A 26,547-nucleotide genomic window follows, 5' to 3' on the forward strand; every position below is an offset into this window, starting at 1 on the left:
GTCACTCCTCAAGAAGGTTCCCAGAACCCATTTCCTTCTCCTTCAGAAAGGGGGACCGAGTGATTGATGGCCATTCACAGCCTCCAAGGAAAGGGAATTGGTTCCAGCAATGCGTTGATGTGGACTTTGTAATGCCAGATTCAACTTTCTCTCTCTTTAGAGAGACTCCACTTACTTTACACCATGGAAATAAAAAAAACACAGCCACACAATCTATGTGTTTATGTGAGTTTTGTTTTTTTCAGGGTATGAAGGAGCGTCTCTACCCCCATTGTTCTGCCTGGACACTGAGGTCCAGTTCTGAGGGCCTTCTGGCAGTTCCCTCACTGCGAGAAGCCAAGTTACAGGGAACCAGGCAGAGGGCCTTCTCGGTAGTGGCACCCGCCCTGTGGAACGCCCTCCCACCAGATCTCAAAGAGAAAAACAACTACCAGACTTTTAGAAGACATCTGAAGGCAGCCCTGTTTAGGGAAGCTTTTAATGTTTAACAGACTATTGTATTTAAATATTTTGTTGGAAGCCACCCAGAGTGGCTAGGGAAACCCAGCCAGATGGGCGGGGTATAAATAATAAATGATGATGATGATGATGATGATGATGGCTGCTAGGGCTGTGTCCCAGATTTGGCCCATTCCCAGACCAAATTGGGCCAATTCAGGACCTGGGCTGAATTAGATTAGCCCTGGAGTAGCCCTGGATTGCCCTGGGTCAGTTCAGCCCACCTGGAGCAACCCAGAGCTGTCAAAAGGTGTGACTGTGACTGTTAGGTGGAAGTGCTAGGATAGAAGGAGAGAAGGTAGACATTCTTACTAGAAAGTAAGCCCCCTTTATCTCGCTGGGACTTCCTTTCAAGTAAGTGGCTGGTGGGGTGGCATGGGAATGGTGTTGTTGCTTAGCTGGCTTCCCAATACCATGAATTTCTGCCCATTACTGAGAGGGGGAGGCAGTAGGCAGTGGAAATCTCTGATGCTCCTGTCACTGTGCCCATGCCATATGGATCCCCCCACCGCTTCACTGATGTGCAGTGCTGGAAGGCCAGGTGAGCAACACCACACTCCCTGCACTGCCCTACCAGCCACTACTGCTCCCTACACCCCAACCACATGAGCTAATGCAATTCTAGGTTACATCCTCAGAAGTATTGTGTCCAGATCAAGGGAAGTAATAGTGCCACTCTATTCTGCCTTGGTCAGACTCCACCTGGAATCCCATGTCCAGTTCTGGGCACCACAGTTTAATAAGAATATTGACAGGCTGGAATGTGTGCAGTAAAGATTGACTAAGATGATCAAGCGTCTGGAAACCAAGCCTTATGAGGAGCAGTTGAGGGAGTTGGGTATGGTTAGTCATCTTCAATTATCTGAAGTGCTGTCCCATCGAAGGTGAAGCTTGTTCTCTGCTGCATTACAGGGAATTGGAATAAATGACCCTTTGGGTCCCTTCCAACTCTACAATCCTATGATTCTGTAATGAAGAGGGAAATGGAATTGAAAGGTAAAGTTACAGCGGGAGATGGATGAATGTGCCAGTCTGAGTTTCTCTGAGTTTCACATTTTTACCATCTTAAATCCAGTTCTTCACATTTCCACATCAATTATCTATTTTTTTTAAAAACCTTACGAAAATTCATCAGCATTTTGATGCAAATTTCCCCTGATATACATGTTGTTGTATGCAGTTTTGACTAATATACACATTTTTGCATGCACTTTCCCCAAACAGAATGCATTTTTGTATGTTCTTTAAACCAATGGATACATTCCAATGCACTTTCCCCAAATATATGCAATTTTAAAAACATGTTGGTTGGCTGAAGAACTGAACTGCAAAATTCAGAGAATTGCACATTTCTTAGAAGAATCATATTTTGGTTTCTGTATTGGGTGGAAAAGTATGACTTGGGTCATTTCTCATTAAAAAGCAAACAAAACTGAATTTCTCCTCCACCCCTCACTGCAGCACTAAGACCTGTCAAAGATACCAGGTTTGTGTCTTGTGGTGGAGGGAACAGGGTCTTTAGGTATTTTTTGAGATGCCGAGGGGGAAACAAGGATGCAAAACCAGCAGGACCGAGTTCCTGCCAAAGCAAAGCAAAGGCAGGGTGACAGCTGCCTTCTTGGACAGAAAGATCCCAACGGCAGTCCTCCAATCCAAGCGGGTCTAATTATGGGCCACCACCTCATGCATTCCTCTTTGAAGGAGATCTGCCTAGAAATCCTCTCCTGTTTGCAAGGTGAGCACAGCAATTTGCAGGCTGAGCAGTGCCAGCAGGTTTGAGAAAAGGTCGAGGGCCTGGGAATCCACACCCCTTGCCTTCTGGGATTCATGACATGAAACAGTGGAAGACGCTGCTGACGCAGGAACTGCCCTTTCGCAAAGGTCATGCCTCCTCCTCCTGATTTTACTACAGAGCCCCCAGAGAAAATGGAGAGGAGGCAGGCTAGTGTGGAAGTCAGAGAGCTCATGCTCTGCTCTTACCCAAATAGCATCAGAGAAAGACATAGGCAAGAGAGGAATCTGCATGCTTCAGGAGGTGATTTCTTCCCCTTTCCCCCCTCTCCCCTTCTGAGAAAGGTCTGTGAACAGCTTTGCTTAGAAACATGTGTGGAATAGTGGTAAGCAGTGCTTTCCCCCCAGAGAAATAGGTGCCGGTACTCACCATGAAGTTGTTACAATAATTGCCACGCTTTTTAACCACAAAAAATGCCTGTACTGCATACCCCTGAGTACCCCCTGGGGGAAAAAGCACTGGTGTTAAGAGTGTCACACTGGGATCTGAGAGACCAGGGTTTAAATCCCCATGAAACTCACTCAGGGGAGCCTGCACCAGTCACAGTCTCTACTACTAACTTACCTCACAGTGCCGGATTTACGTATAAGCTAAACAAGCTATAGCTTAGGGCCCCACTCTCTTGGAGGCCCCCAAAAAATTTAATGGAAAAACCCCTGGATGTACATTTAAAAAATATAAGATAAAAAACAAATAAATACATGCAGCAACTGTGTTTTGTGTTGTGTAGGCTCCTATGATGTAAATAATGGGCCCTGTCTGCTAGGCTTTTGTTATGTACAGATGGCTTTAGATACCTATTAGGTCCATAAATTACCATATAGCATACATTCAACACAAAAAACAGTAGCAATTTATTGTTGACAAAGGACAGCTGGACATATAAAGGGCCCCATTACCTTCAGTAGCTTAGGGCCTCATCAGACCTAAATCTGGCCCCGCTCACAGGTTTTTGTGAGGATAAAATGCATACTACCCTGAGCTCCTTGGAGGTAGAGGGTGGGGTATAAATACAATTTTTAAAATTTGGCTTTCCCTGAGCTCATTCTTATCAATTTGATTTGCACAGGACACTTAGGAAACTATTTGCATCTAGCAAGGAAACAGAAGAGGTGTGAGAGCTGTCACTGCTCAGTGGCAGAGCCTAAGCTCAGCCTGCAGAAGGAGTCCAGGTTCGTTGCTTGACTTCTCCAGTTCAAAGCTCTCAAATGGCAAGTGCTCCACCTTAGAGAGCCAACACCTATCCAAGCTGATAATGCAAGCCTAGATCTACCACTTCATGTGTTTCAATCGGCTAGAGATGGAGAAACTCACACCACTAGAGGGTAGCAGAGCACATGTGTGGGATTGCTAACTTCAGAAGACACGGCCTCAGGGTCCACCATGTTTTTCTACAGCAATGGACATGTACCAGTCTCTGCTAGGGGGACAATATACTGTGCCAAAACTGTTTGCATGCAGATCTCATTTCATTATATTTCATTTCCAGTTCCATTAATCTCATTTTATTGTATTTTATTTTTACACCCAACTCCATTAAACAGCACAGCTGCTCAAGCAGCTAAGTGAATATAGCTAATGAACAGGCATGGCAAAAGCTAGATGGTTCAAGAACTAAATTGCTTTTGGAGTGAGCAAAGCAGAATGAGGAAAGGAACTTGTTTTGAAAATGATTTAAAATCTTGCATAAATCGTGGGAGTCTCTTTTTTAAAGTGTACAATACGTAGTGTTAAGTGGGTACACTTGTTGCAATTAAGTTAGCAAGTGAGGGTGGAAGTCCATGGTCAATAAAGTACTTTAAGCACATTTTCTATATGGATATTGATACAGACCACTTGTGACAAGAAACTGATATACTATAGCACAAACAGGAACAGAGCAGAGGAGCTTAACTAAGGGGACTAGCAAGGAGGGGGCCAAGTAAGCAATGGATTCTGGCTATGCTCATGAAGTGATTGGGAAATATAAGTATGAATGTATGAAAGAGCCATCAATAGCCCTCTCCTCTATGAATTTGTCGAATCCTCGTTCAAAGTCATCTAGGTTGGTGGCCAACCTGGAGAGATCGGCTAGAGAGAAGATCCTTGGTGTGGCCCAGTATGGCAGGTCTGAGGTCACTCTGTGCTGTCAGCCTTAAGCTGACAGGATGGATCCACCAAAAAGAACCAGCTCTCTTGAGTGGAAATGTGCATGACTTGACTCCCTGACCCCATTTTCTTCCATATGGTGCCCTACAAGAGAGAAATGTCCCGTCCAGATCTTTTGGATCTTTTTTTTTTTGCTGTCAATTTAATCCGACTGCCTTGCCTGGGACTGTCTATTTCAGCTCTGTGCAGCTCTGAAGGAACAGCAAATTCATGAAGGAAAAAATAAACCCACACAAGTTACAATAATTTAAATAATTGGGTGTTTTTGTGTGTGTATGTGACAGCATCAGGAATACACAATGCTCATCCACTGTAAAATCCTGAGGGACTGCAGAAAACAGGAGCAGATGAATCCTTGTGAAAGAAAAATGCTATTTTCATGCAAATATCCCTCCGTAATAAAATACCCAGGGAATATAAAATGGCAAGGAAATGCATGAGATACATACTGCCTGGTTTTCAAAACACAAGTGTGCCTCTCCTTAAAAAAATAGCACTGATTGTATTAACAGTAATGAATGAAGGAGCATTTTAACAACAGAGCAACAAGGAGGGCAAAGAAGGCAGGGGTGTGTGGAGGACAATGATGACACACTGTCTGGTTTTTATTGTGAAAGTCAAAGAGAGGCCAGGTCTTTGGGAATAAGAGAAGCCAGGGAGATTTGTAGAACCAGAGGAAGCATTCTTTAAGAACATGCCACACCAGGCAGTCTCCTGCCCCCATTATATACTACACAGTTCCACAAAAGCATTGGGGAAGGGGGCAGCCAGAATTCAGCTGCAGAGGAGACTAGTTCATCTGTCTGTGCTTCTCATGAGTCCCTCCAATTCCCAAACATCTGGGCCCACCACAGTCTTCCCGTCAGATATTCTGCAGCAGACTTCCCAGCGCAATATCTTGCAAGCTATTAACAAGCTCTTAACCTGTTTGGGGGGGCGGCGGAATCCAGTGCACTGCTTTTTGGAGCTTTCCAAATTAGGTTTATTAATGTCAGATTATAGGAACGGTTTGAAAACAAACGATGGGCTGGGAGATTTCTCAGCACTAAAACCAAGCAAAACAAAAGCACCCCAGGCCCTATTAATCTTGCCGCTAATAAAAATGAAATAGACCCATGGCCCTTTTCTGGAGATGAAGTTCACTGTGATTATTTCTCTGCACCAGCCGTGAAGTGCTCGACTCCAACCCTCCAGAATACATCGGCTGTTTGGAGAGAGATCATTAGCTCGGACAGCGGGGGAGGTGTCACAGTACGGTAATTTATCAGTTGCCTATGGAGAAGTGAACAGCTTTCTCTGGATCATCTGAAAACGCCAAGAACATTTTCTCTCTCGAGACCAGCAGCGAGGGGAGATCTTAAAGCTGGGATTTTTATCTGCTAAAATAGAGTTTCGTCTTCTACAACTGGGCGTATTATGCAGTGCATTTAAAACAGCAACAGCAACCATTTTTTAAAAACCTCCACGCTCTGAAACAGCGGTTGAAGCCGTGCATTTTAGAAACACCATTAGTCTGTTTTATAACTGATGCTGGAGAAGGGGAGGCACTTCAAACCTGGATAAGAAAAGGTCAAATTTACCTGTTGCTTTTCAGAGATGCAAATATATTGGTGCATCATCCTTAAGCTGGATCGTGCAACCATTATAGTAACCACAGAATCCTTTTAAGCCCCAGCACTCAGCTGAGCGGAAGCAGGTGATGAAATCCATGCTGCCGTGCTGGCACTCTTCCCGGGTGGTGGTGCAGCCCACCCACTTGAATACTTTCCACCTATCCCATAACCCCCTTCTTATAAGCTAGTGCCCCTTCTGCCCTCAGATCCCTGAGTGCTTTTGAAGCGTTGTTTTCCTCAGTCATCAGGGAGAAGAATAAAAATAGCATTTCCTATAGAGTTATGTTTAATGGCAATTCCCTTCTCCATGGATAAGATTCTTCTATAAAGCTTAAAGGTAAAGGTAAAGGGACTCCTGACCGTTAGGTCCAGTCATGGGTGACTCTGGGGTTGCGGCGCTCATCTCACTTTATTGGCCGAGGGAGCCGGCGTACAGCTTCCGGGTCATGTGGCCAGCATGACTAAGCCGCTTCTGGCGAACCAGAGCAGCGCCCGGAAACGCCGTTTACCTTCCCGCCGGAGTGGTACCTATTTATCTACTTGCACTTTGACGTGCTTTCGAACTGCTAGGTCTATAAAGCTTACTTGGAGGCAAGTCTTTGTCAGCAGAGGTGTCCTGAAGCTTTAATTAGATGCTTCCTTCTTGCAGTTTTTGCCCCTGCCATTGCTTCCTGTTCAGCACAGCCTTTATGGATGCATAGACTCTTAATTGGCCCTTAATTAAACCATTCTTGTTCCTGGGGCACTGAGGCAGGGGACTACTGCTTTCCTCTCTTTGTTGTAATTATGAAATAGCATTATTTAATTACAAAGGGGGACATGCTATTTGTCTATGCAGTGCTTCTCCTGATTGGCTCAGGTGTGTTTGGCAGGGACTCCTTCCTATCACAGTGTGGCGTTTTGCCCCCCTTTCATACCATGGACCCTCAGCTGGTAAAAACATGAGCTGTTGCACCACACCAGAGCTCCTGTAATCCTGAGATGGGATGTCCCATGGCGTCTATGACTGATGCATGCAGTTCTCACTGAGAGTTCAGGGGCTATTCTGAAATATTTGCAGTGTGGATTTACATCTCAGAAGCTCCTCCTCTTCCCCCCATGACATTCCTTTTCTGGTCTGGGCATGCAAAAGGGGACTGGAGTTTCCCCCTCCTGCAGGGGTGGCTCCAACTGCTGTCTTCAGCTTCCTAGCACCATGCCCTGTGGAGGGCATCACTGTGACTGTTGGAGTGAGGAGGTTGTGGTGGTGCGATGTCCTGGCAAAGGCAAATGTAGAGGACCACAACCATTTCAGTTGCACCAGATGCAAAGCTTCTGGGGGGCCACAGTAGGCACCTCAAATGACATCTGACAGAAGGTGAGAGGCTGCGTAGATTTTGGTGTTGCATGGGGTGCCACTGAAATTTGAGGCTGGTCCTGGATCATCACAACAGAGGGGAGGACCTGAACCAAAGGATTCAAATGACAATAAAGGAGAATGCAACCAAACAGCAGGAAGAACTTTCAGGAGGTAAGAGTCGTGGAGTGGACTACTTCAGAACGTGGTGGACTCTTCTTCCTTGAAGGTTTCTCAGCTGAGGTTGGAGGTCCACCTGTAAGGAGTCTTTAGCTGTGATTCCTGTGTTGCAGGGGGCCATACTTGATGACCTTTGGATTCCCTTCCATCTCTGCAGTTCTATGAGTCTAACATCACTGGCTGCCTCCATTTCCAGGTGACATGTCGGTATCATTGCCAGCTCTGTTCCTGACTGCTTGCTCTGGTGCACCAGGTAAGGGGAGGTCAGTTGCATCTAGTCAGTTGCACCAGGTAGGTGGGTGTCTGTCAATTACCCCCTCTCTCTGTGTGTATGTATATATCTCCTTTTCTGGGCTGAGCAGGCATAGCATACAACATACCTTCTGGTGATGTGGTGGCAGCATAACTTTAATGTAGTGTAAATTTGAACCTAGGATCTCTCTATCCTGCTCCATACTATTGCATTTTATTGTGAAGTGTTGCTCAGTGGTAGAGCATTAACTTTGAAAGCAGAAGGTCCCAGGTTAAATTTCCAGCATTTCCTGGTAGGGTTGGGAAGGATTTATGCTTAAAACCCTGGAGAGCTGCTGCCAGTCAGTGCCAGCAATACTAGACTCGATGGAATCAATGACGGGTTCCTGAGTTGTTGATGATGATTCCATTGTTATTTTATTCTTAACCTTTGTAAGCCTTTTAGGACATTCTGTAAATATCCAGAACTTTTATATTGATTCTATGCCTGCTTAACTATGATGGCTCCTAGGAGTTGTAATTTTGAGGAGGCTGCCAAATATTCTTCACTAAAGATCCCAACGCCTGCCTTCTTCCTTCACATAACTGCAGTTCTCAAAGTGAGAAGAATAAGATGGATTTTATTGAGCCTGTTTAAGAGGAGTCCAGTTCATCACCACCCCTGAATTCTACGAGACTTCTTCTTGCAACTAAAATTTGACAAATGTCATGTCCCCTTCCTTAGGAAATTTGAAGCTGGCAGCTTTCTCCCTTTTCAGAATGTTCCAAAACAGTTGCAAAACTGTCAGGTGGAAATTGCCACAACAGAAATCATATCAAGCAACATTTTGACAAAACCTCTTTTTTATTTTGCTCTAAATTTTCTCTGCTGATAGGATTTCAACTCAGCTCACGTGAATCAAGGTTTACTTGGAGCATCGTCCGGGAGCCTCAACACTCACTCTTGTTTTGTGTGTCGGCATAAAGATAGATATAATTTTGAAAATTGCAGCGGAAAAAGAAAGACACAGAAAATTACCTCTTTCAACAACGTTAAGCCATTCTGTTCCATTAATATATTTCTGAACCTGAATATTGCAAAGGGAAAAGTACATTATCTCAGAGGACGAAGCAACCTGGTAATGTATTCTGGCCATAATGCGGTCTCATTCAGGATGCAAAATGCAGGGTGTTGGAAAATGTAAAAAAACCACAGAGACTTGCTTAATGTGGGGTTTGAAAAACAACTAAATCAGATGGATGCATTATCCGTAAACTTCCCAACCTGCCACTGGCTTATGTTAATTTCTTTTTTCTTTCTTTTATTTTGAGGAAGGGTTTGCAATGTTTATTCTTCCTGTAATTGAAAGCCCTTTCGGTCACAAGTCATATCACAGCCATTAGTCAGTGCATTTCCTCATTGGAGGAATATGTAAGCAATGAGAATGGCGGGTGGAGGGACCCCAGTGAGCAAGATCCTGCACCACATTGTCTTGCCCAATATATGCCCACTCAAATGTTCCGATCTGCAGAACACGCACTGCTACAGATGCCACATAATACCCTTTTTGCATTTGTAAGGACTAGATATTTTAGTGTGCCAGCCTACACTTTGGAACTTCCTGCCTATCGATACCAGGCAAAGCACCCTCAGTGTACTCTTGTTCAGTGCCTGCTAAAAACATTTTTGTTTAGAGAAGCCTCCTCAAATGTTTAGAAAGCCGATGATGTGAGTTTTAATCTGTTTTTAAGTCTATTGCTATTTTAGCTTTTTGAAAGTATTGATAATTTTTCTTATTGATAATAGTATTATTTAACCTTTTTGGTAAACTGCATCGAGTGTTGGCTTGTCTTTCATTTCATTTTTACGATCAAGTAGTGTATAAATTTTAAGGGGTAAACAAACAAACACCCTGCCCTCTGCCCTGAACCATCTCTGAGGAAGGGAAGAAAGCAAATGGCATTGGAGGGAGAGGCTGGGATCAATTCACTTTGTCATTCTTCTGAGTCACAGCAGAATGGGGGGAGGGAGCAACAGTATCTAGAGTTCCCTCCCCCAAAAGGAGAGTTGCTTCCTTCTCCTTAACAAGCCCCTTCCTCCAATTTATTCCAAACATGGGAGAGGGTTGAAGGGAAGCCAAAAGGACTTCCGGTCGGCGCCAGCGCTAATGGCGGTCCTTTTTCCGAGCTCCGGAGAAGGACTGCCCTGCGAGTTCGGGTCTGCCCTGCTACGGCAAGCGGGGGACCCCTAAAATCACAGGCGCGGAAGCCTGTGAACGAGGAGATTCGGTGGGCACCAAAAGCGCCCCCCTTTACCGCAGAAAGAGCCTTTTTAAAGGCTCTGGAACGACATCGGGGGAGCGCGGTGCTGAGAATCGCTACCCAGCCCGCAGGGTGAAGCCGCGTCGCTATTAGTGGAGAGCGCCGATTCCTTCCTGTAAATTACGGACAGAAAAAACCCGTGAGTAAAACGGAACTTTTATTTGGATCTAAAATTCGGAGATTTGGCTGAAAGCGGGGAGGTTAAAATCAAGGAAGTTTGCCTCCCCCCGACTGCATGAAAGTGAAAGCAACGGAACTTTAAAGCTGCATCCGTCAAAACTTTGTTTTTATTTAATTAAACCTGACACTTGGACCTTGGATCTCCCCTCTAGCTAGCAGGGCAGAGGGGAGGTGAAAGAGACTTTGGTAACTGCATGATTTATTTAAAAGAAAAATCCTCTGCTGTCTCAGCTACTTAAGAGCACGAAACGGTCTGCCTTTTAGGACAATAGGACACTGAACTGACTTTTTCCTGTAAAAGTTACACTGTGATACAAAGTTTCTGTATTGTTTGGCTACAGTACATCTGAGTAAGACGAAACAGTATCTACTGGAAAACTGTGGCAATTTGCAGCTACAAGCCTCCAGCTATATTTGCTTTAATTGCTTTAATTTCTCTACGTCTTTGGATATTCTCTTTGTCTCTGCATTTGGACATTTCATATTTGGCCATTTTGATTTGCTCCCCCTAGAGGGTAAAGTAAAAGTTGGCACGGCTTAAGACAGTGGAATTTTCCAGTGGGGAACAGCTCCCGTGGGAAACGACCTTGACATGAGTGGCCCACAAGAGGAGATAGTCACAAGAGCCAAGACCAAGCAACAACAACAACAACAGCTGCAGCAACAACAGACAAAGAAAAGAGGCTCAATTTCAGGCGTAACTGCCGGACTTGCAGGAACAACAGGACAAGAAAAAGGGACAGCTGTTTCTATGGAAGCCGTGACTGAAGCCCTGCTCAAGGTAAATCAATCTCTGGAGTCTCTGACAAAACAGACTTCAGAAAATACACAAAAATTAACAGAAATATCAGTAAGACTCAACCAGAATACAGAATCTATAAATAAATTGGTGGAGGAAAATTCTACTACATGTAAAATTGCCGAAGAAGCGAAAGCTATTGCTGGAGAGACACAAGAGAATTTAGAGCCGATTGCCAAGAAGGTCCATGAACATGACGCAACTTTGGCTCTGTGGGAATTACAGAGAAAAGAGAGAAATTTGAAATTGAGATTGATTCCAGAGAATGAAAGAGACAATCTTGCGGAGTACTTGACACGGGAGTTTGTTGACTGCTGGGATCTGGAGGAAGACGAATTCAAAATTACAACAGCTTTTAGATTGGGCAAAAAGCAGGACAGAAAGACTCCGAGAGACTGCCTGATTACATTTAGATCTAAGGAGGAAAGAGACAAAATATTAGGACTACACTTCGAAAAGGCCTTGCAAATTGGAAACTCAGCTGTACAGATCTTTAAAGACATCCCAAAATATATTTTGGATTTAAGAAACTTCTACAAGGATTTAGCTCTTCTGTTAAAGAAAAACTCCATCCGCTTCAGGTGGGAATTCCCACAAGGACTATCTTTTGACTACAACGGAAAGAAGGTGAAAATAAAGACAATTCACCCACTCTGGAAGAATGGCAGATGAAAGTGATGGACTACATGACATTGGCCGAGATGACAGGCAGAATCCGTGATCAACGAACAGAGACGGTGGAAGAAGAGTGGAGAAAATTTAAAAGCTATCTTAAGGACCATTACAAACTTAATGAATGTTAAAGTGTTTTGGTTTCCAGAAACAAAGGGATACAGTGACACAAGGTCAGAATATAGAGAGGACTAAGATGACAGAGGTGGAGAGTAACAGTTGGGAGTTGCTATAAAAACATGGACATTGGGATGCAGAAAGGGGGGGTATGGGGAAGTCTGAAAAAAGAGGTTTATGAAAATGGGTGATGAAACTATACATGTATGTTTGTTTTTTTTAAGTGTTTGTTTGTTGTTTAAAACTTTCTAAAACCAATAAAAAAATTTTATAAAAAAAGAAAAAAGAAAATAAAGACAATTCAAGACAAAGACAAATTTTTGGGAAGAAATCAGGAGGACCTGCAGAAGGGGACTGTGGACCCAATTGCAGAACAGAGGAGAGCATTAGACATTCTGAATTTCTCGCTTGGACAAAAACCACCACCATCAGAAGAAGAGCAACAACTTGGAGCTGTTGGAGGAGTGTCAGAAAAATAACAAGATGGCTCTGCAATTCCTTAGCTGGAATTGTAATGGGCTCAATGGGCCTTTGAGGAGAAGACAAGTATTTCACATTTTGAGCAGAGAACAACTGGACTTGATATGTTTACAAGAAACCCACATAACCAGAGCTCACAGGAGATTACTTATAAACAAAAGACTAGGACAAGAATTTATTTCATCAGACAAAGTTAAAAAAAGAGGAGTTGTGATATATGTGAAAGAGAAATGGGCCCCAAAAATGATGTTCAAAGACGAGCAAGGGAGATATCTGGCAGTGGAGATACAAGTACAAGGAGAAAAACTTTTAGTTGTTGGAATCTATGCACCAAATGAAGGTAAATCTGACTTCTTCAAGAGACTTCATGAAACTCTGACGGACTATTTGGATTACAACATGATAATCATGGGAGACATGAATGGTGTGGTCTCCACCAACATGGACAAGGCACAAAGACTAACAGTTACCAAGGAAGGGAGACTTCCTAGGACCTTTTTTGAAATGACCGAAAACATGGACTTGATAGATATATGGAGAACAAGGAACCCTCTGGAGAGAGAGGGAACCTTTTTCTCCCAAGCAATGATGACCTGGACCAGAATTGATCAAATCTGGATCACTAGTGGCATGGCTCCAAAGATTAAGAAGGTAGAAATCTGCCCAAAAACTTGCTCCGACCATAACGCCGTGAAGATGGAAATGAAACTTACAACAACTGGTCAATTTAGATGGAGAATGAATGACACCCTCTTTCGAGACAAGGAGATCCTTATGAAGGCCCAAAAAACTTTAAAAGACTATTTTGAAATAAATTTGAGGGCTGACGTGGAGAAAAGAGTGATCTGGGACGCAAGCAAAGCGGTGATGCAAGGCTTCTTGATTCAACAAAACTCAATAAAGAGGAAAAAACAAAATGAGAAAAAAGAAAAGATTTTGGAAAAGATAAAGGAAGGAGAGAAAAAATTAAGAGCAAAACCAAAGTCCCAGGAGATTTTAAGAGAGATTAAGTTATATCAAACACAATATATGGAATTGATGAACCTAGAGATTGAATGGAAGATAAAGCAGATGAAGCAAAAGACATTTGAATCAGCAAATAAATGTGGCAAACTTCTGGCATGGCAACTGAAGAAAAGGCAGAAACTAAATACAGTTACAAGCCTAGAAGTGGATGGAAAGAATATATCTAAACCTAATGAAATTAGAAATTGCTTCTTGAGTTATTTCAAAAAACTTTATACTCAAGGCCCGCAAAATGAAGAAGATATAGACAAATTCCTTGATAAATATGGATTACAAAAAATCTCTCATCAAAGTAAGATGGATCTGAACCAGAGAACATGCCCGAAGATTAAGGCTTTCTGGGAAATGATCTATAATGAAATGAAAAAGGTACTTAAATGTACTTTTCCTAAAAAACCAGAGGCCTTTCTCTTGGGCATTGTCGGCCAATTGGTGTCAAAGAGGGATAGAACTTTTTTCATGTACGCTACAACAGCAGCAAGAATACTCATCGCAAAGTATTGGAAGACACAAGATCTACCCACTCTGGAAGAATGGCAGATGAAAGTGATGGACTATATGACATTGGCCGAGATGACAGGCAGAATCCGCGACCAAGGAAAAGAGACGGCGGAAGAAGAATGGAGAAAATTTAAAAGTTATCTTAAGGACTATTATAAACTTGATGAATGTTAGAGTGTTGTGGTTTTCAGGAACAAAGGGATACAGTGATATAAGGTCAGAATATAGAGATAACTAAGATGACAGAGGTTGGAAAGTAACAAATGGGAGTTGCTATAAAATTATGGACATTGGGATGCAGAAAGGGGGGGTATGGGGAAGTCCCAGAAAAGAGGTTTATGAAAATATGATATGAAATTATACGTGTATGTTTGTCTTTTTAAGTGTTTGTTTGTTCTATAAAATTTTGTAAAACCAATAAAAATTTTATAAAAAAAAAAGAAAGAAGGGAAGCCAAAAGAGTTTCCCCAAGGTTGGGTATATTTCTCAAGGGGCTACACACCCCTGGGCAGCTCCAAATCATGTCAGTAGGGCTTTCAGTGGGGATGGATAAGAACCTAAGAAGAGCTTGCTGGGTCAGGCCAATGGGGCATCAAGTTCTCACAGTGGCTCTGGGAAACCAGCAAGCAGGATCTGAGGGCAAAAGCCCTCTCCTCTCCCATGCTTTCCAACAACTGGTATTCAGAAGCATTGCATTCTCCAACTGTGGATGCACAGCGTAGCCATCGTGGCTACTAGCCACCGACTGCCCTTTCCTTCATGAATGTGTCTAATCTTATTTTAAAGCCATCTAGGTTGGTAGGATTGTGCCCCATGGCTATCCCTCTCTCTGCTGCAGCAGTCAACACCTGCCACCTCTCAGGGGCCACCTAATGGTCAGTTTGCCTGTACCTGAAAGGGTGTGGTATTTAATGAGAGAGGGCATGGGGGCAACGCAAAGCATCTCAACCTGTTGAGGGTCACAGGATCTGTGTGGCCATGAGTCCTGGTTGCATTTCTGCATAGATATAATTCTCGCCGCCTAGGAGAGGTTTGTTGCAGTGGCTGGAGGCAGCAACTGCAAGCTGCCTCGCTGTTAATCAATGCTTTCTCTGCTGTTATCTTGAGCATTGCGAGCCCAGATCTTAAGTTTCGATGAAATTAAATTAAATTAATGTATACATTAATTACCCTCAAACATCCTCCTCCCTGTCTTACACTTTGCCTCAGAGGCCACATTGGCAAGGGAGAAATGAGCGGCGCCCCCCGCCCCAAATGAAAAACCTCAATTATATTTTGCAAATAATAGGATGATTACAGTTTTTATGTTTGCATTAAATTGAGGGGAATTATGAGATATTTAACTGACATTTTATCCCGATAGCCCACAGCAAGCTAGGTAGCAGTTACATGCTGTAATAAATGTCACCATTTAAAAATTAATTGCTACACTATCTAACTTGCTGTGGGCTGTCTTGTTAAATATTAATGGGATGTCTTGGGAAAAAAAGTGTTGTGACTTGAAAGAATTATTTAGATGCAGACGGAGTGGCTGAGGAAAAGCCACCAGCTTGTTGAGTTTAAAGCGTGGCGCTAATGACATGGGGACTTTCCTTTCTTAATGCTGCCTCATCCCCACACCTATCAGCCAGGATTATCTTTGGCAAGGCCTTGCAGGTAGCGTAAGGCACCTCCTGAACTCCTGAGGAAAGGGGTTTCTGGCTCATTGCCACAGAAATCCCTCATGCCCAAAATGAACATTTCAAGTCAAAACAGAAGCTGGCCAGCGAGTGCGAGTCTACACCTTTTTTTTTAGATCTATGACTCCACCTATCTCCTAGCTGCTCCTAGCCGCATTTGGTCAAGCTACGGGGTGGGAACAATCCATATTTCCTTTTCTTCAATCTGTCCCGTGTAGCAGCGGTGGGCTTTAAGCTTTCCAGCCAGGCCTCTACTGTTGTGCGCACACACACGTATGTGCAAGGGCCCTTCTGAGCAGCCCTAGCCATCCGCCTCAATCTATGAGAATGAGGGAGTTGGGTCACATTCACTTGACCTGCTCCAGAACCAGGGTTGACCCCCAAACCAGGTAGGGAGACAGCTTGCCATAATTTTTAACATCTCCGCGGGGATGAACATTTGTTATTGTTATTTAGTCGTTTAGTCGTATCCAACTCTTTGTGACCCCATGGACCAGAGCACACCAGGCACTCCTGTCTTCTACTGCCTCCCGCAGTTTGGTCAGACTCATGCTGGTAGCTTCGAGAACACTGTCCAACCATCTTGTCCTCTGTCCCCTTCTCCTTGTGGCCTCCATCTTTCCCAACATCCAGCGGCGTAGCGTGAGTTGTCAGCACCCGGGGCAACGCAAGTAATCTGCGCCCCCTAACCCGGGGCAAGGCACGTAATTTGCGCCCCCCTAACCCCTAACCTGCAAGTTGCCGCTGGCGCTGCTGCCCAAATGACGCCGCTTGCCCGGAGGAGGAGGGGGGCAGAGAGGCGAGGAAAATGCAACAGCCCAGCAGCTGCAGCAGCAGCGGCGGAGGCGGGGCTGTGAGGAGGGGCTGCCTGGCGCGTCCTCCGCGGCGAGCGCTGAGAGCCGCTGCCTGCCGGGCGCCTTCAGCCGGGCGCCGCGAGACATGCGGCTCTGCTACAGCCTGCGCCCGAGGCTCTTCGGCGACTCCGGAGGCAGCGAGCGCGCCCCCCCAGATGTTGCGCCCGGTGCGGCCTGCCCCCCTTGCACCCCCCACGCTACGCCACTGCCAACATCAGGGTCTTTTCCAGGGAGTCTTCTCTTCTCATGAAGTGGCCAAAGTATTGGAGTCTCAGCTTCAGGATCTGTCCTTCCAGTGAGCACTCAGGGCTGTCAAACCAGCATCTGTTCAGGGCTGTCCCGAGTCGACCAACAACTTACTGTTAACAACTTCATGGTGAGTTCCTGCACCTATTTTTCTTGGGAAAAGGCATTGCAGATGCTGCTTATGGGAAACCCACAAACAGGATTCTAGCCCAAGAGTCCTCTTCCCTCCTGTGGTTTCCAGTAACTGGTATTCAAGAGCATTGCTGCCTCCAACTATGGGGGCAGAGTATAGCCATCATGGCTAGTAGCCATTGCTAGCCCTCTCCTCCATGAATATCTTCATTTAAAGTCTTTGCTGCCTCCTGTGGGAGCGAGTTTCCTAGTTTAGCGATGTGCTGCATTCAGGAGGGCTTTATTTTCTCTGTCCTGTGTCTTCCCACATTGGATGTTCACAAGTCCTAGTGTTTTGGGAGAAGGAGAAAAAAAATTTCTCTGTCCACTTTCTCCATGCCTCACATAATTTCATAAACTTCTTTCTACATCATCATTGTGCAAGACAGATGTGCCAGGAACCTGTGGCCAATTGTGGATGCCCAGGGTGGGTCCTTCTCCTCCTTGTCCCTGAACCGTTCAAACACCAGAGGCCTCTGTGTGTCTGGATGTCATTACCACAGCAAATACCAATGTTTCTGCAGCAAGTACAGTTGTTACGTAACGTGTAAGGCTCAGGTGTGATTTCTTCAAAAGCTTTTCACAAGTTGCAAAAAAGCATCTGCTTTGGGGCAATTTGTCTTTTTGTGGGAGCACAGTGAAGAAGGGTAAAAACATTCAGAGTGAGGACAATAAGTTTTTACCTCATAGAATCCTAGAATTGTAGGGTTTGAAGAGACTCTCCCCTCCATCACAAGGCTCACCGAGTCCAGGCAGGAATCATAGCTAAAGGATCCCTGACAGATGGTCATTAGACCTCTGTGAAGGAGAGTCAACCACCTTCTAAGGTAGTCTGTTATGCTGTCAAGCAGCTCTTATAATTCTTTCTAATGCAGCTGTTTTAACAGTGGTCTCCAGTGGCATAGCGACAGTTGCCAGCACCCGGGGAAGGAAAGTATTGTGCCTCCTAATTGGCACTATGTGCTGCTGCTAGGTGGAGCTTGGGAGCAGCGACAGGACATGCATGTGCGCCTCCTTGGACTGGGGTGCTGCCACCACTGAAATCTCGCTTTCCGCCCGCCTCCCTCACTGGCAGGGGACACCACAAGGGCTGCAAGGACCTATCCTCTCCCAGGTCCTGCTTGATGTGCTGTTAAGGTGAGGCCGGTGGGTGGAATGGGGTGCAGCTCCAATCAGGGCAGCAGCTGCAGAGATGCGCCCCTAAAAATATTTGTGCCTGGAGCAATCGCCCTGGTAGCTCCCCCTCCCACTATGCCTCTGATGGTGTCCTATGTTATTGACCAGATACCCTCACCAGCAATCTGGCTGCCCTATTCTGCACCAGCTGGAGCTTCTAAACCAGACCCAAGGTCAGCCCCAAATAGAGCGCATTGCAGTAATCCAGACTCAAGGATACCAACCCATAAGAGGTGAGTAGCTAGCTCTGCCTTCAGTGACAGGAGGACCCTCCTTGCTTCAGGAAACAGCCTACTTTAAACGTCAATCACCTCCAACTGAATAGGGGAGGCTCTACTCCCTTGGGGGCTTCTGAGCTGGGGTCCTTGGGGGAGGGAAGTGCAAGGTCCAATGCAACTGGAGAGGTGCTGGACAAACAGGGTTCGCTCACGGTAGTGTACCTGGGTTGTTAGAAACCTCTGGGGCTGGCTCTAAGGTTAACTCCTGTTCTCAGTTCCCGGCCTCATATCTTGAAGATGGGGAATCCAACCCCAGGGTCATGATAAGATGATTCCGTTGTGGCATTGTGGAAACATAATGTTATCCATATTACATTATCTATAACTGTTATGGATTAAGAGACCCTGATTCCCCCCCTCAAATAATGTAGTGAAAGTACTACCAAGTAGGAAAAGAACAGCTTTCAAGCAGGGTGAAATAAGTAAATGGGGGTTTGTGAGAGTAAAGGTCTCCAAAAGCACATTTTTTTTTTGTCAGAAATGTTTCCCTGTGTGAAGCATTGCTGCTGCCAATGTGCAAAATTACTTGGTTCATAAATTGAATCGAGTAGGTTTGCAATTCCCGAATGTATTAGCAAACTCCAGCTTTGTTGCAATGAAATTTAATATTTTTGTAATTCAAACTGAAATTGATGTGCATTAATTCATGTTTTCTCTACTTGTGCGGTCTGTATACCTGATTGTCGAACCCCACATCATGTTTGTCTATGCTCATATCCTGGTTGTTGTAATATTTTCACAGAGCCAGTGTTGTGTAGTGGTTAGAGTTCCAGACTAAGGACTTGGGAGGCCTGGGTTCAAATCTCCACCAAGGCATGAAGCTCACTGGATGTGACCCTGGGCCAGTCACTACCTCTCAGCCTAAACAGGCGGGGGGGGGGGATTATGAACACCACCTAGGGCTCCTTGAAGGAAAGGTGGGATATAAATATAAAACATGTAATACAGGTAACACATACATACCTAATTCTGAAAGGAATGGAAACTTTCTCACCTCATATTTGAGAGGAACAGCAATCATTCTTCTTGCATCATTGACTCTGCCTCCAAGCTGCTCAACTAAACGAAGCATCCTGAAAGCAGTCAGTCAGAGAAGCCTGTCATTCTGAGGCATTATTATTATTATTTATTGAATTTATATACCGCCCTATACCCAGGGGTCTCAGGGTGGTTCATAGAATAAAATCAAGATATAAAACCACAAAACACCTAATAAAAATAAAAACAGCAACCCAATACCCCCTCCCCCACAAAAAACACATTTTAAATGAGCATAGAACGTCAATCAGTTCAACCAAAGGCCTGGTTAAAAAGGAACGTTTTTGCCTGGTGCCTAAAGGTGTATAATAAAGGTGCCAGGCGAATTTCCTTGGGGAGAGCATTCCACAGATGGGAGCCACTGCAGAGAAGGCCCGTTCTTGTGTTTCCACCCTCCGAACCTCTCAAGGAGGAGGCACACAAAGAAGGGCCTCAGAAGATGATCTCAGGGTCCGGGGAGGTTCATATGGAAAGAGGAGGTCCTTGAGGTATTGCGGTCTTGAGCCACTTAAGGCTTTATAAGTCAAAACCAGCACTTTGAAGTGGGCCTGGAAACTAATTGGTAGCCAGTGCAGTTGGACGAATATCAGTGTAATATGCTCAAACCGTCTTGCTCCAGGGAGCATCCTGGTCGCTGAATTCTGCACCAGCTAAAGTTTCCGAACCATCTTCAGAGGCAGCCTTACCTATAACACATTGCAGTAATCTAAACTTGAGGCATAGCTAACTACATTGGCAACAGTAGTTAGGCTATCCCTGTCCAGATAGGTGTGTAGCTGGGCCACCAGCCAAAGCTGGCATGGCTCTTAGGGAAAGCTAGATGTGATGGTGGAAGCACTTTGTGGGCTTCGAGCATGGCATTGTTCCATGGAATTTGGAGCAAGCTTGCTTTCTGCTGCTCCAAAGGTTAAAGACTGAACTGATGGATTCAAACTACCAGAAAGGAGGTTCCTACTAAACATGAGGAAGAACCTTCTGATGGTAAGAGCTGTTCGACAGTGGAACAGACTCCCTCGGCGGATTCTCGTTTGTTGGTGATTTTTTTAAAAAGAGGTCAGATGGCCATCTGATTTAGCTGCTATTTCTGCATCGCAGCGGCTTGGACTAGATGACCCTTGGAGTTCCCTTTGAACTATTCAGTTCTATGATTCTATGAAATTGTGTTGAGAGCTTGGGCACCCTGCCAAGAGATGGAATTGTGTTCCTCACAAAATATGCTGCACTTAATTTTCTACTCCACCACCAATGTGTGTATGTGTGTGTGTGTTGGGGGGTGAAAAGGCTTGTGGTACAGGAAGCCCCAGATGGTCTTGGAAGGGGGAGCAAACCAGACTTATTTCAAGCCAGCTAAAGAATTGCCCAGTAAAAGAAAGAGGCATTGAACCCCTGCCTTCGAGCTCCCAAGCCGGTAATTGACGACAGGATCATCTTTCCTCTTTCTCCAACAAAGAGCCTCCAGAGGCCTCTAAAACACAGCAAAAACTCAAGTTGTTGGCTCTGAGCCGCCCCACAGCCCTATGGCACTTGCTCCTTCCTGCATGCAAATTACTTCATTCATCTCTCTCCTCCCCCCCTCCGCCTAAAAGCTTTATTAGCGTTAGGGGAATAGCAAGCCTCATGTGTAAAGTATTGAGCCGGCTGAGAAAACGCATAGCTCTAAATAGCGGCAACAGCGGCAGCAACATCATCAGTGTGCAAGGTCTTTAGCCTCCATTATGGGCAGTGTAACACATTTTCTGCTCTGTCTCGGAGGCAGAGAATTTCTGCTTACCCCGTGCACTCCCAGAGGAAGCTGGTGCATTATTCATGCCAGTTTATTGAATCACACGTGTGCCAACAGAAAGCCTTAACCCCATTATTTCCCCTTGCTCCTTCTCCACCCACTTCTTAGTGGCACCCTGGAGAGAATCACGTAAGAACATGACATAAGAAAGCTGGAAGAGCCTGCTGGATCTCGTCCAGCAACTGTTTTCACACCGACCAACCAGATGCACTTGTGGGTGCTTGTGCACGAGTAGTTTTGCACTGGCAGCCTTGTACCTGGTGTTCTTAGAAACCCCCACCAAAAAACCCCCACCCAAATCAGTGCAGTTTTGAAAGGTTCAGTCCACCCATCCTGGTTCAAAATGGCATACATGGGTGCAGAAAAGTCTATTTATGTATGCGACCACAGCTGTGCGATTGCTACTAGCCCAGAGATGGAAAGAAGAAAAAGTCCCTACCAGAGAAGAATGGCAGATCAAGTTGATGGACTATGCCAAAATGGCAAAAATTGACCGGAAGTCTCGGAAATCAGGAAGACCAAAATTTAAATAAGGAATGGTGAAAATTTATAATCTGCCTTATAAACCATTGTAAACAGCTAAAATCCTTAGTGGGATTGGAATAGCACGTGTAGTTTAATAGTGAATTTTGGACATAATGGAGATGCAAAAGATTTGGATTATTATCAAAGATGCTGGAGGAAAAGACTAACGATTGGACCCACAAAGGGGAGGAGGGAAGTCCAAGAGATTATGTGGAATCTTGTTTCTATATTGTATGTTGATATGTTATTGTGAAATTTTAATTTGAAAAACCCAAATAAATAAATTTACCAACTCCCCCCCCCAAAAAAAAAATGGCATGCAGACATAGATGAAAACCTGCTCCTTGATATCAGGAACCATCATGCAAAAGTTAGTTGTGACGTTATATTAAGAAGTGTCTAGATGCTCAGAGAGCAAACAAACAACTTTCCAAAACATTTAATCAATTAGTTGGTATGTTTTGCTTTATATTAAAAATAGAATCATAGAGTTGGAAGGGACTCAAAAGATAATTTGGTCTAAACCTCTGAAATGCAGATGTGGAATACAAATTATGTCTATATGTAAGGAACAGTATGGTACAAGAGGTTGATCCATGTGGCATCCCTGGAGGTGAGAACTCTGTCCAGGGTGGAAGGAAGGACTTCTGGCACAGCCTAACGCTTCCACCTCTGACATCTCCATCAGGGCATACCCAACATGACTCTTGAAGGTGAACACGCACCATTTGCCTAGCTGCAAACCTCCTGCCACAGACCCTTTCTGGAGAAAGAGAAAGTATAATCCTGGCTGAAATTTGCCCCATCCAAATATATGCTTCCCCAAGGTGGGGGGGAGAAAGATTGCTCAGTTGTTCAGAGCCGGATATCAAAATTGGTCTATTAGAGCTGATTCTTTCAAGTCAAATATATGCTTACCTGCTCCTTGCCGAGAGATTCAGATCTTCGCCATGGGAAGGGAAGAGGGAGGCTTTTAGCAATTACACCTGACTGAGCCTGTCTTGTTCCAAAGCCTCAATATTGGAACGCTGGCTTCTTAAGGGATGTGGTTTTAAAAGAGCAAAGTCTTAAGGCAAATTAACTCCCGTTAGGAACTAATGAAAACTACAGCCGGTGAAGTATCAATTGGCTCTCCACAGTGTGCACAAAACCATTCAGTGGTGCCAAAAGTCCTCTTGAGAATTGCCTTAGACTCATCACAATGGGAGTTGTAGATTGATGTACTGACTGAGCCAGTTGCATCTTCTAAAACTTATTTGGGACAGAGGGGATGGTTGGCGACAGTGCTGCAAATTTAATTTTATGTATAAATCTGAATTCTGGCTGGGGCAATTTGAGCACCTCTCTTGCACTCTAGCAGTGAGAGGGGCGGAGAGAGAAATGTGTTATGCTGACATTTTAATCCTTCAATATTTGCACATCCTCAAATGTTGTGATGTATTCCTCCAAGCAAAAGATACATGCAAAAAAATGGCATTTTGGGGGAAAGTGTGCATTAACAGTCATATATTTGTGAAAATAACACACACAATGTATTAAATTAGGAGAAAGGTCTTGTAAAATAGGTATATTGGGCAGAATTACATGCCAGCTGCTGACGTAATTTTCACAATGACTAATTTAAAGAATTGCAAACTGGTGTAGAAAGATGTATAAGAATGGGAAAATGTGCAACAGAAATTGACAGCTCTGTCCATCCCTATCTGCTCTGATCAAAAAGAAAGGTACCCTTGGTTACAACCCTTTGTCAACTGCTGTGAGAATCACAGAACTGTAACACTGGAAGTGAACCCAAGGTTCATCTAGTCCACCCCCCTGCAATGTAATTCACAAGTAAAGAATCCCTGACAGATGGCCATCCAATCTCTGCTTAAAAACATCCAAGGAAGAAGTCATTGTTGCTGTTGTTTCTTGCTGTTGTGAGTGGAAAATAATCATTTTTTAAAAACCAGTAGCCTCTTTTCACTGCCTGTTTGTGCAGGGATGAGTGAGGGGGCACAGGAAGGCGTCTCTACCAAGCAACAAAAAGAGAGTGGGGAGCTGTACAGCTGTGGCAGATTCAGCTGGGGAGAAAGGTGGCAAGCAGGTTGTTGATCACCTGCCAATTACTGCAGCTCCCAAAGCACTTCCACTTTGTCGTAACACAATGCTAACACATTAACTACTGGGAGAAAATGGGTCTCTTCCGATTTAGGACTCCAGTGTTTCTTTTGAGGAGTATTCCAGTGTGCATTTGTTCACCTGGTGGCTTGGCAGAGGTGAGACTGCCACCTGCTCCTTTTGGAGCAGCAATGACTGGCATGGTGACATGCAGTCGGTGGGCTTGCTTGCTAATTCCTCTTGCTGAGGGGAGCAGTAGGAGACTGATTTGTAGGCAGAAGTTCCTGGGTTCAATTTACCTATTTATTTATTTATTTGTTAAATTCCTGTGCTGCTCTTCATCTGAGGATCCCAGGGTGGTTTACAATATAAAAACACAAAAATATGTAACATAATAATAAGCAAAATGGAAACCCCACCCCCAGTTTAAAGGGCCAAAGGTCTGAGAGAAGAGAAATGTTTTTGCCTGGTGCCTAAATATATTAACAAAGGCACCAGGCAAGCCTCTCTGGGGAGAGAGCATTCCACAAATGGGGAGCCACCACAGGAAAGGCCCGTTCTTGTGTTGCCATCATATCTTATTATATCCCAGTAAAGCTGGGACTGATTCTAGTCTGAAACCTGAGAGCACTGGTACCAGTCATTTTAGGTGATACCACGCTAGATAGCATCAGGATCTGGAGTTCTGGATATGGTATTAAAACAGACTGCATTCCTGGAGCCATTGCTGTTTGGCTTGTCTCTGAGGAGACACACAGAACAGGCCACTGTCTCCATTGGCAGTTTGTTGAGTGAAGCATCCCCACCACTGCATGGTTGAGACAGATGACGAAGCATTCAGAACTACAAAGCCTTCAGCAAATGCATTAAAAAAGAGACCATTTGGTTTGACTCATTGCTCTGTGACCATTAATGGAAATGCTTTGCAGCCATTGTTAACATAGAACTTCAAATTTCCGAAGGATTGTCACATGGAAGACGGAGCAAGCCTGTTTCCTGCTGCCCCAGAGAGAAGGACCCAAACCAATGGATTCAAACTGCAAGAATGGAGATTCCGACTAACGTTTAGGAAGAACTTTACAGTGGTAAGAACTGCTTGACAGTGGAATGGATGACCTCAGAAGGTTGGAGGTATTTAAACGGAGGTTGGATGGCCATGTGTCAGGGATTATTTAGTTGTGATTTCTACACTGCAAGGGGTTGGACTAAAGGATTCTTTGTGTCCCATCCTGCTCTACAATTCTATGATGAAGGTGGAAATAGAACTGAAAGGCACAGTTACATCTGGAGACGGATGAATGTGCCAGTTTGGATTTATTTCTCATTTTTGCAATCTTAAATCCAATTCTCCACATTTTGACACAGTTCAACATTGGAACAGATTGGTGGACTCTTCTTCATTGGAGCTTTTTAAACAGATGCTGGTCTGCCAGTGATTTTTTTGGCTGTTGTCAGAGCTGCTTCCAGATCCTAGCTCACAGAGGATCACGCTAGCCAGCGGTCACTTGTAAAAGTCTTTATTGAGTAACAGTTTCCATTCTCAAGCTGCTGCGCGCAGCTCTACGTCTTAAGGGTCAGACCAGCGAAGCTCCGTCTGAGTCTCCGCCCCCTGTGCACCAGCTTACTAACCTAGCCTTACTCCACCTTTTCCGCCTGACCGTTCTTCTCTGGGTCCCTCTGCCCCCCGTGGTCTCTTCCTTCCGGGATTCTTCTGACGCTGACCCCCCGGACCCTCCTGTCTCCTTGCGCCGGGCTTTAGGACCTGGCTCCCTTTCCGGGCTGCTTACTGCGCCACCTTCCTGTGCATTTGAACTTGGCGCGCGCGCCCAACCTTCCACTTTCCGCCTGACCGTTTCTTCGCTCCCCGATGGAGGTGTGGCCACTCCTGACTCGTGCCCTCCCTCCTGTTGCGAGCTGCCAGCGCTTGATACCTGGCACCCTTCCTCTCCCCTGCTCTCTGTTGGTGACACTGGTCCCGATTTCCAACTGCTCCCCTCTGAGCCCCCTCTGGACCCTTCTTCCTGGGCTGTCCCCCTAGGCTCCCCCCTTGCCCTGGCCACTGGTGCTCCTTTCTGTGAATCTTCTGATTCACTGGAAAGACTCGGAGATCTCGGGTCGTCGTCATCACTCATCTTTTCTTCTGCCTCCTCCCCCTCGCTCTCTGTTTCCTCCCTTGCCCTTGCCTCTGCTCCTGAACCCCTGACATCCATCCCCCCTCGAAGCCCCCCCTTCCCCACTCCCCTCCTTCCGGTGCGGGAGCTGGGTGCTGCCGTGTCAGAGGGACGAATGTCGGATACAGTTCGCTTCCCGTGGCAGGCCTCCACCTGAAGGCTTCCGGTTCTTCCTCCCTGCTCTCGTCGACAACGGTCACCTCCGCTTCCATCTCTGTGCCGCCGTGCTCGAAACCCGGGTCGTCCCCGAATACGTCCATGTCCGTCTCTCCCTCGTTTCCTTCTGGGGACGTTGCTCGTCCTGGACCCTCCAGCCACTTCCTGCGCCACTGCTCCTCTGGTCTATCGTCCCACCAATACGAGGGTTCTGAGGCAGATCCCGAGGGTGACCCCTCCGGGGAACGGGCGTCTCGTGTCGGTTCCTCGTCCGAGTCGAACCCCTGGAACGTGCTGGTTGAAAGCGTGGGCGTGAAAAGCCAGTCGTCGAAAAAGTCTGCTGGCATGGGTCTATGTGGGAAGAGGGCATGAAACTCGTCTTTGAGCAGAGGTTCCTCTAAAGCGTAGCCCGGCACCCAGCTGTTGGCACTGGCCGGGGTGCCCTCCTTGGCGAGAAGGTATTCTACTCCCTCTT

At 45.3% G+C, this 26,547-nt stretch overlaps 2 long non-coding RNA genes across 3 annotated transcripts in view; one reads left to right on the top strand and one right to left on the bottom strand.

Annotated features, from left to right (window-relative positions):
• LOC308592356 overlaps positions 1-6,222 on the bottom strand; it is a 63,692-nt gene extending 57,470 nt beyond the window's left edge. For both annotated transcript variants that reach the window (XR_014010482.1, XR_014010483.1), the window contains exon 1: positions 6,019-6,222. This is a non-coding gene — a long non-coding RNA (uncharacterized lncRNA). The remainder of the gene's footprint in view (positions 1-6,018) is intronic.
• A 1,206-nt stretch (positions 6,223-7,428) lies between these two features.
• Positions 7,429-14,417, top strand: LOC308592354. The gene is made up of 4 exons (XR_014010480.1): positions 7,429-7,561; positions 7,681-7,820; positions 8,411-9,923; positions 14,337-14,417. It is a non-coding gene; the product is annotated as an uncharacterized lncRNA (long non-coding RNA).
• The last annotated feature ends 12,130 nt before the right edge of the window (positions 14,418-26,547 follow it).

Source organism: Podarcis bocagei, assembly GCF_964188305.1.
Source record: "Podarcis bocagei genome assembly, chromosome: 7".
NCBI classification, from domain to species: domain Eukaryota; kingdom Metazoa; phylum Chordata; class Lepidosauria; order Squamata; family Lacertidae; genus Podarcis; species Podarcis bocagei.